Source organism: Lepisma saccharinum, chromosome 9 (genome assembly GCF_977018435.1).
Source record: "Lepisma saccharinum chromosome 9, izLepSacc3.1, whole genome shotgun sequence".
Classification (NCBI taxonomy): domain Eukaryota; kingdom Metazoa; phylum Arthropoda; class Insecta; order Zygentoma; family Lepismatidae; genus Lepisma; species Lepisma saccharinum.
The window spans coordinates 62169974-62186564 of record NC_139237.1 but is presented as its reverse complement, the minus strand read 5'-3'; the positions used below and the strand labels follow the sequence as shown (position 1 = coordinate 62186564).

The following is a 16591-nucleotide window of genomic DNA, read 5'->3' as shown; positions in this document are numbered from 1 at the left end:
AGCAAACAACCTTCGATTTTTATTTTTTGACATTAATTTCCTTGCCAGGATAGTTGTTCTTATAAATATTTAGCGATCTTAACTGCACGTAAGTTAGATAATGAATACGTGCTGTCATGCCGTCTTTTCACCTATTCATGTAATAATAATAATAACAGAATTAATTTACCTCTTTCATTATTTATTATTAGAATAGAATAGAATGGTCTTTATTTAAGCAGGCGTGTTTTGGCCTCATGGGCCGTTCTTACAACCAACCCTTGTCAAAGATACAATAAGTGAAGACAAAGAAAGAAAGAAAAAAATACATATTGATCATGATAATACAATAAAGATGATATAGATTATACAATGATAAAATAATACATTGAATACATTATTAGTATATATATAATGTTGAGTAAAGATAAGTAATAAGTCTTCAGTACTTGATTGTGTGTGCGGGGGGAGTAGGTTTGGTATGCATTATTATATGATGTATAACTGCAGGTGCGCTTGTTAACATATGAAGGTTACTGTAGTTGTTGGGACAATAGTGAGTTCTTTAGATTTTTCTTAAAACTTTGAAGGCAAATAATGTTAGTCAATGGTGCAGGCAGTTTGTTCCATTCCCTGATCCCTGTAACAATGAAGGACTTGTTATGCAGTGTGTCCGAGAAAAAATATACCAATAAAGAATTTAAATAACTCAACAATCGTTAACGATAGAAATGTCAAATAACGTTTATTTCGAAGAGGGAAGAAAGGATTTCTTTTTACCACCAGAAGGGAAAAAATCGTAACATAATTAAGCGCATGCGCGGCTTTGTTCGTGAGTAGTCTGTACAATGGCGCCGTTTACTGTTCGTCAGAAAGTTGAGTGCTGCTTTTGGTCTGCAGAATTGAAGTCTCCTGTAACGGTACAAACAAGATTCCGGCAACAATATGGACAGGAAGCACCAGAACGTCATTACATTGTTAAATGGCATAAACAATTGCTGGAAACAGGGTCTTTGTTGAGGAAGAAAGGTAGTGGTCGGAAGCGTGTGAGCGAGGATAAAGTGGTTGCAGTTCAGGAAGCTTTCCAGAGAAGCCCGCGTAAATCTGTGAGACGTGCTAGTTCTCAACTTCAAATTCCACGTTCTACTGTGCATGATATCGTACATAAAAGGAGCCTACAAGTTACAGCTTGTCCAGAAACTAAAGTGCAGTGATAAACCCGCTAGGTTTGATTATGCTGCTGAAGTGCTATCACGCATTGATGATGACAATGACACGCGTAACATTTTCAGATGAGGCTGTAAGCCTTGTTGTTGTGTGTGTTTTCTTATGTATACATGCACAAGACATACAAAATACGTAGGTTCAAATTAAACAATATAACTTTAATACATGGAAGCCATTCACGTACATCTTACACACTGTTACTATAACAACCAATCAATAACATGCTATAGAATACAAATTCTTCTTCCTCTTATCATGCGTCTATCATCTCCTCCTGGAGTCTCTCTTTTTTTTTGTTTTAAGTGCTGGTCGCACCGTATCTATCAGGAGGTCTCCTAAGTCTATTCGATCTTCTGATTGGTGTGTGCCCAGCGTCTACATATGGTTGATTTTGGTTATCTCTTCCCGCTGCATCCTCCGGCCGTCCTTCTGGTATCGATTCAAGGTTTGGATCAGGTAGATCTGTTGATGAGGGGTTTGGTTCACACTCACGTTTTCGTAGCCACCTGACGTGTACCGTTCGTGTCGATCCGTCGAACAACTGCACTTTATATATTAGGCTGTTGCCAACTCTAGACAATACCATTCCTGGTACATGCTTGGGCGAATTTACCTTCGGGGTCTGCACCCAGACTGGATTATTCGGAAGATATGCAAGATAAGTTTTGTCAAGTCTCTTCCTCTCTACTCGGCTCCGCCGTGATCCAAGAAATGGTGGGCGATCCATTCGCCTTTCCCGCTCAGTCATAACTTTGTCTCTTGTATGGCAGTTGGTCACTTCCCTTGATTCAACATCCTTATCTCTCATTGCCTGTGTTCGAATTCCAGCTCTCTCTTCTCTCGCCTTCTGAGCCAACTGCCTCAGATGCTCTTCTTTCTTCTCCTTTCCTTTCGGGTCAAGTTTCTTCTCCAGCTGTACTCTCAAACCTTCACTTTCCGGTATTTTAGTATTAACATCTGCGTTATCATTTCGTTCGGACCCCGTATTTGTGAACAATGTGTTACATTGTGCTAACAGTTTTCTCCAACCCGGATGAATACTGTCCAGCCATGAACGTCCAATCAACGGATAACGCAGTTCTTCTTCACACAATATAACCGGCAATTTATACAATACATCATTCAATGATAAATCCACTAAGGTTTGACCTTTCAACTTTAACGTATCGTTATTCACGCCTCGTAACGTTAGTGAAGTACAATGTGTTCGCCGATGTGGAAACAATTGTTTGAAAGACTTGTTATTAAACAGAGTAACCGTAGATCCAGTATCTACTTCACATTGTACAATTCGCTTATCAATACACAAATCAACTACGCACGGTTCTGCCGACACAAGAACATTAGTGCCATCTATAGCTTGTGCTCTTGGCTTGAAACTAACACTCCTTGCTTTTGAACGAGTGAGTGTTGCATCTTCCACTTGTGAATTGTCTGTGCTTGATGAAATAGTGCAAGTATTATCTTCTGGCGGATGAGAATCACTAACTTCGATGTGAAATAAAGACAAACCATGAAATTCGTTATGTATGTTTTGTTCAACAACAGCGTCTAAAGGTTTAATATTAGACGTAGATATTTGATCACTTGTAATTGTCTTAATCGCAACTCCACCATTATTTTTCCTAAACTTGCATTTTACATGCCAATGACCTTTCTTTTTGCAAAATGAACATATCGAATATTTTGCTGAACAATGTCCAAGATCATGTCTTCTGGAACATCTATCACATTCTTTGGTGCTTTTATAACTTCTATTCTGAGGATTGATAAAGTTCTTTTTGTGCGCTTGCGAGGACTGGAAACATGGTTTAAATTTCTGTGTCCCAGCAAATGCAACTACATTAGAACTACATTTCTTTTCACGATGTGTGAACATTTGTGTTTCCCGCTCAATTAATTCCATTTGAAGCACAATTTCTTGACATTTTGCTGGAGTCAATGTAGGTTCAGACAGTAATTTCTTTCTAATGGCGTCAGACCGCACGCCTACAATTATTTGCTCTACAATGGCTTCCTGTAAGTACTGGCCGAAACTACATTTAAGTGTTTGTTGCTTAACACGTACCATAAATCGTGTTGCATCCTCGCCGCTTTCCTGCATGCATTGCCTGAACTTAAAACGTTCCACATATTTGTTTGTTCTCTGGCCATAATGTTTAAGCAGATTGTCCTTGAGGATCGAATGCGTTTGACGATCGACTGGTTCAGGTGCAAGGATGTTCTTCAGCACTTTGAAAGCTCCAGACCCTATAACTGCAATCAGTATGGTTACCTTCCTGGCTTCATTAACATCATGAGCCAAACAAAACTGTTCAAACCTCGTTAAATAATCTTCTATTTGTTCTGAATCTGGCCGAAACTCAGAGAATAAATTCAAACCGAACATATTCATAATTGTGGTCAACTAAATATCACAATATCTTAAACACAGTCCGTATCACACTGATTTAAACTTTGTTCTTGTACAATTATTGTAAATAATACACAAACCGTGTAATCTTGGTTCTTACCGTAGAAATTGATCAAGCCGACACAATTTCTCCTTGCATAAACCTATGCTGGAATGACGATCGTCGTGTACTCTTCGTGACGTCTTCATCCATTCATCTTCTTACGAAGAATCACCAAGAATATCCTGTACGACTGCGCCATAGATGTAAGGCTTGTTGTTGCGTGTGTTTTCTTATGTATACATGCACAAGACATACAAAATACGTAGGTTCAAATTAAACAATATAACTTTAATACATGGAAGCCATCCACGTACATCTTACACACTGTTACTATAACAACCAATCAATAACATGCTATAGAATACAAATTCTTCTTCTTCCTCTTATCATGCGTCTATCAGAGGCTACCTTCCACATTTCCGGAAAAGTGCATAGGCATAAATAACTGTAGAATATGGGGTGAGCAGAATTCCCATGCAGTTATTGAACATGAACGCGACAGTCCAAAGTTGAATGTGCGGTGTGGTTTGACACGAGATTCCGTAATTGGGCCCTTTTTCTTTGAGGAAGCTACAGTTACAGGTGCAAGTTACCTGCAAATGTTGCAACAGTATGCTGTACCTCGTATACCTCATGGGTACATGTTTCAACAGGATGCTCCCCCCACCCTACATTATGCCCGTTGTGTTACAAACTTCCTTAATAACAATTTCGCTGGTAATTGGATTGGGAGGGGTGGACCCATTAAATGGCCACCACGGTCACCAGACTTGACTCCTTTTTACTTTTTCCTTTGAGGTTATGTGAAGACTTTGGTTTACCAGACACATTTGCAAGACCTCAATGATCTCCGTGAAAGAATTATCGATGCATGTGGCTCCGTCACTCATCAAATGTTGAAGAACACTTGGATGGAGGTTGAGTACCGCCTTGATGTTTGTCGCGCCACCAAAGGAGCACACATTGAGATCTACTAAGGTGAAATTTTTTTCTTGTTCTTTGGTTAAAAAATATTCTATGATTTTCTCTTCCAAATAAACGTTATTTTACATTTCTGTCGTTAACGATTGTTGAGTTATTTAAATCCTTTATTGGTATTTTTTTTTCTCGGACAATGTGGTGGTTTTATGTTTGGGGATTTTTAGATTGTGTTTCTTGCGGATGTTATGTTCGAACGATGTTTTACAAGAACAGATCTTGTGCATCAAGGTGAGTATTAAGTATTTTTTTCTATTGTTAATGTTTAGCCAACAAAGTTTATTTAAATAGGGGGATCCATGTTCTTTTCTTTTACGTTAAATATGAAACGTATACAACAGTTCTGAATTTTTTGAAGTTTATAGTTTAGGCCTGGGATATATTACTGTACACTGGAGCACAATAGTATAATGTGGATAGGACGAGTGCTTGCATAAGGCGATCTTTAACATTGGCGTCCAGAGTATGTTTTAAATGATACAAAGATTTGAGTTTCCCCATACAGTTTTTCACAACATATTCCACTTGTGCCTCCTTGTGAATAGACCTATTAATTATATTATTGCATTAATAATAAACATTTATATTGTTATTATTTGTGATACCCTTGGATCGGTTCTCTCCCGAAATATATATTTTTGTAAAATGCCTTTACCGCGGAAGCGCATTGTGCACCAGTCCACAGCCCCATTCTAATTAAATGCTTCGGAATTCTGCGCTAGATGGCGGTATCAGTCAGTCTCTTTTAGAGTATCTGGATGTATGTATGTGACGTAAAGTCATACATCCAGGGCCATTAGTCTCTTTCTCTCCTCACTGGAAAGTGCAGAAAATGGGGTTACCACATCACCTGATTCACGGGCAGACCCTGCATATGTATGCATTTCGTGACATAAAAAATAATTTCAGTATCAATAGTAGAAGCTGTAAAATAATATCTAGTCTTGGTGTTCTATTATATTTGAAGCCGATATTGCACCACATTTACAATGTTGTTAATGCAGTTGTATTAAATATTATCTTTACGTTGTAACGATTGTGATGTATACATTGAATAGTAACGCACTGTAAATTACCCAAAATGACGGAGAAATGAAACATGTTCAATGAGCATTTGGAACATTTTGTCCCGGACAACTTTGTCTTACAAGGGAGGTTATCTAAGTGTCCCCCTCCGATTTCCATGAAAATTGGCAGGTGTATAGAGGGGCCCAAAGGAATAAATACGTGTTTTTTTGTTTCGGCTAAAAAACTGTTTTAGGGGGCAAAACCCCCTCAAATGTCAAGATGAGGACAGATTGAAGTGGGGATCTGACACCTGTGTCCCCCTCAGGTTTCCATGCTCTGCTATTGGATTCGTGGAGTGGACATAGTGATATTGTTATGCGAGAAGTGACACCACGGGACAAAAACATTACTCTGTTGATAATACCTAAAGGATTGACTGGCACTCTCCATCCATTAGATGTGTATGGATTTAGGATTTGGAAAAAATTCGGGCGACGGTTTTCCGATCTTGTCCTGTTACTACACAGTGACATTAATCTCCACCTACGCAATAACATTATCAAACTACAATCACTCACACATAACCAGTTGTCCTCACCCAGGTTTCGACACGTCTTCCAATACGCACTGTATAAGAGTGGGTATCTTCCCGAAAGGCCACCTCCATTTGAGAATCCGGTGGCATTCTGTTTTGGTGGTCACAGTAATCCGATATGTGATGTTTGTGGTGCAGTGGCAGTAATCAGATGTGCATGGTGTAACCGAACATTATATTTAAATAATTTTTTGAGGAGTACCATTACTGTGACGAATATGTACATTGACACCGTGGAAGCAACAATAGGGGCGGTTTTCAATGTGATGCATGGGTTCTTGTCTTTACTTTGTGTTGGCAGATCGGTTACCATAACGTTGTTTCGTATTACTTCCTGGTGGTAATAAATGTCTTATACATGCTGTGTATTCATCTGTGGAACTATCCTCTTGTGTCCTTGGCTATGGATATCACCTACATGATATCAAGGTCATGCTTGATAGGGTTATAGTTCCCGTGTGCGGCTATTTTGATGCTCCGTTACCCTGCTTTGGTCCGTCTATTGTTATGTCCATGGCCATAGGCGTAGCTACGGGGTGTGCCGGGTGTGCCTAGGCACACCCTAATGGGCTGCTATATAAAAGATAATTACAGATATTTCAATAAGAGAGAAAATAAGCGGCAGTTTGTAAGAAGTTGAAAATGTCATTACTTGGCACAAACGTGTGCATTATCGCTGATGAAACGGGTGTCTACAGATTTTCGAGTTTTTTATGTGATTGGAGAAAGAAGATATTTTCTGCATTCTACTCTGTACTGCAGCGCTTTTCTTCTGTACCTGTCACAAGCTGCGCGTGTGAGAGAGACCTTTTTCCAAGCTTAAACAAGTTAAAACTAAGAGTAAGTCAGAAGCAGGATTGATTGGAAGCCCTGCTCTTGCTATTTGTGGAACAGGAAGAAGCTTAGCCTATTGATGTAAATGAAATTATTGATGAGTTTAAGAACATTGTACCCTTTGACAGACGTCTCTTGTTATAGATGACGTGTATTTTGATGTATTTGTTTGTAACATTTATGAACATTTTGTGTGTGTGTAATTTCTATGCAATTTGATTTTTTTTTCTACTACATATATTCAGAGATTTCCAACACTGTCATTTAGTGAATTTATATTCCTTTACAAACATCAGTGCAGTTAAAGAGCCAAGTGATTGTGTTGCAAAATATGCTATTAAAAGATGCAAGAATTCGGCATATCTCTACAATTGCACTGCGTTTCGTACTGACAATCCTACAGTTCTGTGCTGTGTGTGTCAATTATAATTATATGAGCGTGTTGTTCCTATGCCAGATTTACGTGGTTTCGGAGTCAGATCCTCACTTCAATCTGTCCCCATCTTGACATTTGAGGGCGGTTTTTAACACCTAAAACATTTTTTTAGCCGAAACAAAAAAACAGGTATTTCTTCCTTTGGGCCCCTCTATACACCTTCCAAGTGTCATAGAAATCTGAGGGGGACACAGGGGTCAGATCCCCACTTCAGTTTGTCCTCATCTTGACATTTGAGGGAGGGATTTGCCCCCTAAAACCGTTTTTTAGCCGAAACAAAAAAATATGTATTTCTTCCTTTGGGCCCCTCTATACACCTTTCAAGTTCCATGGAAATCGGAGGGGGACACAGGGGTCAGATCGGTACCGGCAGTATTGCAGGAAATTTTGTAGAGAATACGATGGTGAACACAAAAAACTGGTAACTTGCTTACATAATTTTAGATAAATTAAAAACGCAAATTTTCTGTGAAAACACAATTTTTACATTGTTTTCATTCCTAACGTTGAAACATGCCGTAAAATTGAAGCATTCATTATTAAAAAAATTGACACTGTTTTTTAATTGTTATAGGTTACGGTGGTACTCAGAATTTATCAATACTTTAAAGCATATTTGCATTAAAAAATATTCAAATAAAGTATGTGGAGATTTTTATATTCGTGCAGTAGAAAATGTTGTCGCTGGCCATTTTTTGTTCTGTAATTCCAAGTAAAAACTTCCAGCGACAAAGTTGTGGAGAAAATAATGAAATTATTTTTTATAACCACTCAAAGGTTCCCTGAAATATTACTTCCATGCATTTGGAGTTTCTTTTTAACCCGAATCGCGCGCGAAGTAAGGAGACGTTGTCTGGCCATCTTGAGCTGACTCACCGCAGCATTCCGGCTAATCACCACCAAGTTTTCGAGTTTTTATTTTATTTCCATTCATTAAAATTATTAACTTCATGCAGTTTGTTATAATAGAATTGAAATTACTTAAATTTAATAATTGACAATTATTTCCAATTCTGCTGTTGTGAGAAACATTAGTGCTGTCGCAAATTCACGTTGTTTTTGTTTACATTACTGTCGACATTAATACTGAAATGAATATCACCTTTCAGTTTCCAACGTACACATAAATTCATAGACACCATATTAACCTTTGAAAGGCTTTCCTACACGTGACAAAATATGGGGCTTCAAGATAGAAATATGACATGCCTTGCTTGAGTCATTCACGTCTTATCAGTTTACGTGGGCCATAACTCATTTGTTTGTTTGGGTTGCAACTTGAATGTAACCCATGTGCCAGGTTCCCCTTACTTGAGTGAGAGATCTGCTTTGGTCTGTTTAGACTTTTTTCCTCTCTCGAAAAAGTGTTTTCAGATGTGTGAGCGCTCAGTGATTTTTACCTTTTTAAGTGATTTCTGAAGTGTCATATTCGTGCATTACGCTCGCGTGTGTAGTGATCGCAATGGATCCTAGTAAAAAGGGTAACTGTAACGTTCACAGTATAATATTAATATTTACATATAATTATCATTATATATACAAAATACGTAACACCTTCATTGTGAAGGAAGGTCATCATTTCCCGGCGACATGAGCTAGCGCTGTATTGGCAACACTGTGCGGTTTCTCCATAAGCGCAGTTGTGTCTTCTGAACGTGAAATAGAGTAGTCTCGTGAACAACACTAATAATAACATAGTAACTGCGTAATTCCCTTCGGAATACACAACTTGCTATTTATATAGCAGTGATACTAAAATGACAACGTAGTCAACTTCCGTCCTCCATTGGTCTTTTGTTTATTCAATCAGATTTTCATCACAATCCATCCCCACAAACACACACACACACACACACACACACACCCACACACACACACACACACACACACACACACAGACACACACACAAACGTTAAGTGGAGTAAATAAGCTTCCACAAACCCGCCTGTGGACACCCCTATTTCACAACCTACTGAATAATTTTTTGCAGATATAAAGAAAGTGACCCCCACTTTATTCAGTATGTCCTTAAAGTTTGCGTTCAAAATCGAAAGTTGTTTAAGTATTTGTGAACTTCCTCACATTCTTCATAGTGTAGTTCAAAGATTTATAAGACTCTGAACTGGAATCCTAATAAGCAACATCAGTGAAGATATAAATATATATATATTAATAGTCAAAGCAAAGTAGCCAAATTGAAGAAGTTAAAGTGAAAACAGCTTTTCCCTCACGCCTAAATGCGAGCAATAGATAAGTTTTTGTTATTTTTTACATTTTCTACATATACATAACTTTTGCTTTCCATCGTTATTTGTATAACAAAACGTATGACTAGGCATTTTAACTTCATTTTACGTGAAACTAGGTTTCACAGAGAAATGTGACGATGTAAAAACTACCGATGCAATACAATGTAATCCATTTCTGAAAACATACACTATCTCGGAAGCTAAGTGAATTTGTATATTCAGTCGCAACTAGCTTCTGAGCATAACAAGGGGCCCTTTTTGTTCATAGTTAAAGCTTTGATTCGGCTGCGAAACCGAAGCGCAGAGCGATCTGTCCGCCGGTGACGTCACGCCTAACGTCAAGAACCACGTGATCAGGTATGGCCCCAGCCTTCTCCTTCTCATAGTCTTGGTTTTGTGTATTGCAATTTACAATATTTTTATTTTTTTACAAACCAAAATATTATACGTATAATACCATGATGAAGTGTTAATTACTTAAGAGTGGCCTGGAGGTTGGCATGAAAAGAGTTTTCCTGCCCCGGCGCGATACAGAGACACCTAGCGACATATCAGGGAACTAACAATTCTTCTCGCTTGTGTCCTAAACTAGAGGAAGAGCACAGGCCGGGGGCAGAGGACCTCCCCCCATGGTGGAAAGACTTGCCACCATGTCTCCCCCCTGCCTTCACCACTCCCTCCCCTTCGTGACCGCTGCGAAAGGGCACCACCTGTTTCATTTCATTCTGGTCCCGGCTTCTTTCAAGATTTCTCCACTGGCAAAATATTCACTGCTGGCTGGCTCTTGCGTGGAAAGTGGCTACGGCAAACAGTCAGGACCTTCACAAATGAGATTTGGATTGAATAAATTTTGTTGATTACAGTGGCTGCTATAATTATGTAGAATTTCTCTTTGTGCGGTTGAGATTATAAATTGAGAGTAAAGAAGGAGGTAGAGATTTTCAGTTGAAAGTAACGACGAATCAAGTAAGAATAACTAATTGAAAGTACGCTGTGTAAATGTATAGCATACCAGTGGCAGTGATAACACGGCAGAGGCATACTAGTCGCCATTTTCTTTTTTTTTTTGTAGGGGTTTTCTTGTGGGGCGTGGTGCTAAGCACAGGGGAACACTTTACTTTTTTTTTACTTTGTAGGGGATTTCGTGTTGATACAAAATTTGTATCTAATAGTAATAAGCACAAAAAATATTAACTTATTATTTTAACTACTACGAACAGTGCTGATAATAATTCGAGATGGACGGGAGCGAGACTATTTCGAATTTAAAGGAAATAGTCTCGGATATGTGGAATGACCTAGGGATAATCAGAAGAGGCGAAAGACAAACCAATGGAACAAAATGTACAACTACAGTAGTAGCAATGATGTAAGGTAACGAATAGGTAAACATTGAACTTACACTTTATGTATTACCCATCTTAAAAACAGCTCAAACGTATTTGAAACTTTCTACATGTTATCATTTTGTATCATTATGACACGTGCTTTCCCTCGAACTAATATTTATTGTTGTTAATTTATTTCTCGTTGCACAAATGTTTATTGCTCTTTCCAATTCTAGAAATATTTTTAATGTTATTCGTAATACCTTTAATTTGCTGCGTGATTTTTGTGTTATTTAATATTAAGACCTATTACTGATGATGTCACAGAATAGTGACTCACCTGTATGTATATATCTTGTAAGACCTGATGCTATGGTAATTATGGACTGTGATTAGTTTTTAGCTTTGGCTTTCGCACCCCTCAGGATAAGTCACGTATCATATCTGGTCATCTTGCTCCGAAATAACTACAAGTATTACGGTCACAATGGCAGTCTTACGGATGACGTCAAGATGGAATGTTTCCTGGAATCCGAACAATTGAAATGTAACACCACCGAGAGTGTAGATACGTTGATTGATTGGTTGATTATTTTTCGTCGCTTTCTGTCACTTTTGGCTAATCACGACATAAAATGTTGATTACATGGAATTGATGAAGGGATACTCGCAAAGAACATCCGTGCCCTGGCAACTTATAATCCCCACCTCCCCATTTCAATTGATAATACGCACCTCTCCATTACTATCATGAGTGAATATATTTTACAGTATTTTTCAATAGCTGTTAACTCGACATAAATCTTCTTTACTGATTTGAGTTGATTTTTGTTATTTAGCGTCGCTTTCCCGTCACTTTTGGCTAATCGCGACGAGTTTAAAATCCTTTTTACACCACAGTAAACTATCTTATGAACATGGACGTCCGCAGGATCTTTTCCAGGGCGGGGGGGGGGGCAAAGAAGGCAGATTTTCCCCATGATAGTGATGCCCGCTCAAAAACACATTATTTCAGTCTGAAATTATCACGCTCCTTAAACACAATTATAATGAGTAACATAAATTACTGTGATGGAAATTAAATTATGTGAAAGATATATATATAATTATTATGTGGACATTCATTCTCCCGTAGGGGGGACATGGCCCCTCTTGCCTTCCCTTCCGGACTCCCATGCTTATGAAGGTACAGGAACTTTTTTCCTAAAGAGAAAATAAACTGAATAAATAACAAGCAATAGCTCTGTCGTTGACAGCTAGCACTAAGTTCCTCTGCTTCAATGAGAAATGGATATTTCTTGCATGCTTTAGTGTATTAAATTTTATATGTATGTAAAGCAGAGGAAATATACCATCTTGCGTGAATAATATATTGTTAATTTCATACAGTGTTTCTAATTATACATTTTCGTAGTTGAAAATTACACGTTTGACACGTCTGTATTTGTATTTTATTTTCTGCTTCTGCCACATTTGACAATTAGCGACGAGGAGGATGAATGAAGACACGCACGCACGCACTCACTCACTCTCTCTCTCTCTCTCTCTCTCTTTTACACTCTAACACTCTATGTCCAGGCTGATGCCACGGCTGGAACGTGGAAACTTCCATGGTCAGACCATCGGGCAACTGCTGAGCGCGCTCGGCCACAGTTTCCTTTCTTATAATCTTCAAGTCCCTTTGTGCAGTTCTCATCGTTGAGTTCACAGCAGATATAATGGGTCAACGTTGATCTGTTTGGTCTATTTTACTTCGCCTTTCTGCCACTTCTTACTATTCGCGAAGATGGGAGGGAATGAGTGATGATATGAAATTGATGAAAGAACACCCCCCATGCCCAGGCCTGGATTCGATTGATTGGTTTCAAACTGAAATTTCAGTCCAACTAACGATAGTATGATCTTCGAGATGAGCACTATACGTGTTACAAAGTACTCTTAAAAAATCCACAGTGAATTGGTCAAAATAAATTGACAGAATTTCGAGGAGAGGCCGAGCCGCTGTAAGACCACACTTTACGCCAATATACGTAAGTAAACCCGTGGCGCAACAGCCCGTGAAGGCAAGGGCCTACTCACTCACTCACACACCAATCAGTTACAGGGTGACGTGTGGTCAGCACGACGAACCCCCCAGTCGTTGTTGAAGATTTCCTCAATCTCCTCAACAGGTCCTAAAGACCAGCCATGTCAAACTCAATTCGTGAGTAGGGCCGCATAACGATAATGTCAAAACTATCCGGGTCACACATTTAGAACCCCAACACCTTGAAGTCCAGAACTAAGTGGTTCGACCCAACGGTGCCGGGATTCTAGTGATTATTATTGCAGCATCGATATGTAAATTATATATAGACCTCCCCCCATATTTTTTCATGGTTATTGTATTTTACATGTTATTTCGAGTATAAATTGGTTACAATTGTGCAAAACGTTTTGCAAGAAACTGTGTGCAATTATAGTTTCGTTTCGCACAGATTTGACAGTTTTTTTTAACAAGCTTCTCAAAAGTCTGCAATAAGTTTTTTTGTGAGCATGAAATTCTTAATGCAGACAACAAATATTTTGTCAGTCATTCTTGATCATTCGGCTCGGCTGTTTCATTAATCTTCATTATGGAAAACAACTTTTCACCAAGGCAAGTGCAACCAAAATTAATATAATTTCTACAGCAAAATAGCTTATTCGAGGATACTGCTATGGGAGATATGAGAAAAATCAAGGATAACCCACCTCGCGACATTTATTTTTCAATACGAGTTGCACTGCAATTCAATAAGTTCCATTCGAACGCAGGACTTGCACACGCATCATCAAAAAAAGGGAGCAGAGCAGAACAAGAATATTGCCCTTCGCACCCTCTGAAGTCTTGAAACCTGTTTCCAAATTCATCACGTAGTATTTTTACTGTGGACAAATATTCCTGCCATTCCTGAGAAGTTGAGAAGGACCAATTATAACTTTATTAAAAAAGTTTTAATATAACGGAAGACTCTAACTTTGCAAAATGGCCTCCACTTCCTTCAAAATAACAGCCCTTGTGTCACGGGGAGGAATCATTCAAGTAGTTTTACTGTCATATCGAGATGAGAATCGCATCCACGAATGAAGGGAGCTAACCGAGCTAGCTCGCAGACGTTCGTAATTTCACATATTGTGAGCGAAAAGGCAACAACACGAACAATTTTTGCTTTCAATTGTTCGTTGACTAAGTCATCAATCCTCTCCTCAACTGTATTTCTGATTTTTTTTATATATTTTTTTTATTAGCGTTGCTTTTCTGCCACGTTTGGCTACTGGCGACGATGAGGATGAGTAATGGTATGATGAAATTGATGAAGACACACATACAAAGAACACCTATGCTCAGGCCAGGATTCGAACCCGCAACCTCTGGTGTCGCAACGGGCTGTGCTAACCACTCTGCCACAGAGGTTGGCAAATTTATTTCGTAATATAGAAATACTTCTGAATGAATAAACTTTATCAGGGTACAAATTTTCTACGCTTTTCACTATTCACTTCACAACAAAAGTAAGCATTTCACTTGAAAAATCTACATTCCTCTTCTATAGTCCTTTTCTTACTCCCACGAAGTTTGGGCAGCCATATGGTTCTCTGAAACTTTTACAGAAACTGACTTTTCTTCCAGGTAAATCCTTGAAAATCAAGAAACAGACTCATAGGCGACAGAAAGTATGCACGCTGCCCTCCCCCAGCTGGCAAGATAGTTTCGTACTTCAGAAGTAACACGTCCATCAGCTTGCTTAGTTGACACAACACCTACTCTATAATGGAATGTATACCTGTGTAGGGAAAATTGGTCAATGTGTTGAAGTTTGGATGAGTCTGGTCTTGTATCACGAGAAAAGAGAAAACGGGATAACTACAAATGTATAGATAATTTCAAGCATGAAGTGTTAAGTGGGGCCAAGGCAGGATGCATTAACGGATGCTGGGGCCTACATGCGGTCCGCGAGTTTGACTGGCCGAAATATCAGGAGAAAAGTTGTTACGCTTCTTTCAGGAGACTCGAACCTGCGCGCGTCCCGTAGCTGGAGAGCCCAAAGCATGACGGCTTAGACCGGACGGTCACGATGCAGGACAGCAGGCCCGTAGGCAGAATTTTTTTTTTTTTTTAGGGGGGATGTTCATCCCTTATCAGCAGCTGCAATCTAAGGGCGAAAAAGTGAGGGAACCCCTGAAGATAAGTTTTTGTTTCCTAATTTTGATTTGGCAAAGGGGAGCTCTCTCACTGCACCAAGCGCCGGCAACCCTATGCCGGTCGTTTGAGTATCTTGAGTTTGAGTTTCTGTAAGTCTTCTTTATGTATAGATAGGCTAATCGGGAGTGGACCTACATTTATAGTGGGATTGAACTATTGGGCGTCCTCCAGGTACCAAACTCGGGACCTTTTGACATTACGAGGGTCATCTTTACCATTACGCTATAGGGGAGGCAAAAATATCTGAAACTAAGAAGACATTTTGAATGGACATGTAGAATGTAGGAGGCAGGGTTCGCGCTGAAGAGGAAGAAGACGGAATTCTCCCTCCCCTTTCCTAACCTGTACATCTCTAATGTAATTCTCAACCAAGCCAAGAGTCTTGTCTAGTGTTGTCCACGAGACGAGACTTTGGCCTGTCTCGTCTCGTGGAAATGCTGTGAAATGCTGTCTCGTCTCGAAAATATTAGTTTGTCTCGGGACACATGATCCATCTTGTCTCGTCTCGAATTTTTAAAAGCCTGTCCCGTCTCGTCCAGTGGGCAACACTAGTCTTGTCCTTCTACATTTTATGTCACTTTTGTTATTGTTATGGAGAATTCAAATTAATAATTTGTCTTTAAATCTCAAGTTAGCAAGTCAGCCAAAATTACATTTTTATACTAAATTTTAGATTAATTGAAGATTTGCAAAGAAACAGTAACCTTTTCATGATCCTTCCACTCCAAAAACAAATGTTTTGTAAGAGTCACATCAAGTTTATGTTTGGAAATAGTGAAGTTCTAGGAACCACACACACACACACACATATATGTAAGCAACAACGATAGTAGGCTATTGTAATTTGGAGAGGATATGATTTGTGAGCGGAACAAGCATGGGAATTTAACGAAGTTCCTTTGCGAATCATCAATTATGTGTGTGTACACGTATTTCCTATCTGCACCGTTGACTCACAAAGTACTACATGTGAAGTAAAACTATCGAAATGTAAAAAAGAGGAAGCGCTACCACCCTCCCCGCCTTTTCTACATTTTATTCAAATCGAACACCAGGCACGTATCGAGATATATATTTCGGAGGGGCGTCCTAACGTAATGTCTCAAAATAATAATATTAATAATGTTAAATTAAAATAAGTATAATTATATTAAATTAATTAATATATTTTTATTACGCGAATAGGTAAGAAGGCGATATAACAACAGTGATACAGTATAACATCACGTATTCATTATCTAGCTTACGTGTAGTTAAGGTCGGCAAAATTTGTAA

General features: G+C 38.8%; 1 protein-coding gene across 2 annotated transcripts in view; it reads left to right on the top strand.

The window, feature by feature from the left end:
* LOC145992074 (uncharacterized) overlaps positions 1 to 16591 on the top strand; it is a 184408-nt gene that overhangs the window by 99591 nt on the left and 68226 nt on the right. The window lies entirely within an intron of this gene.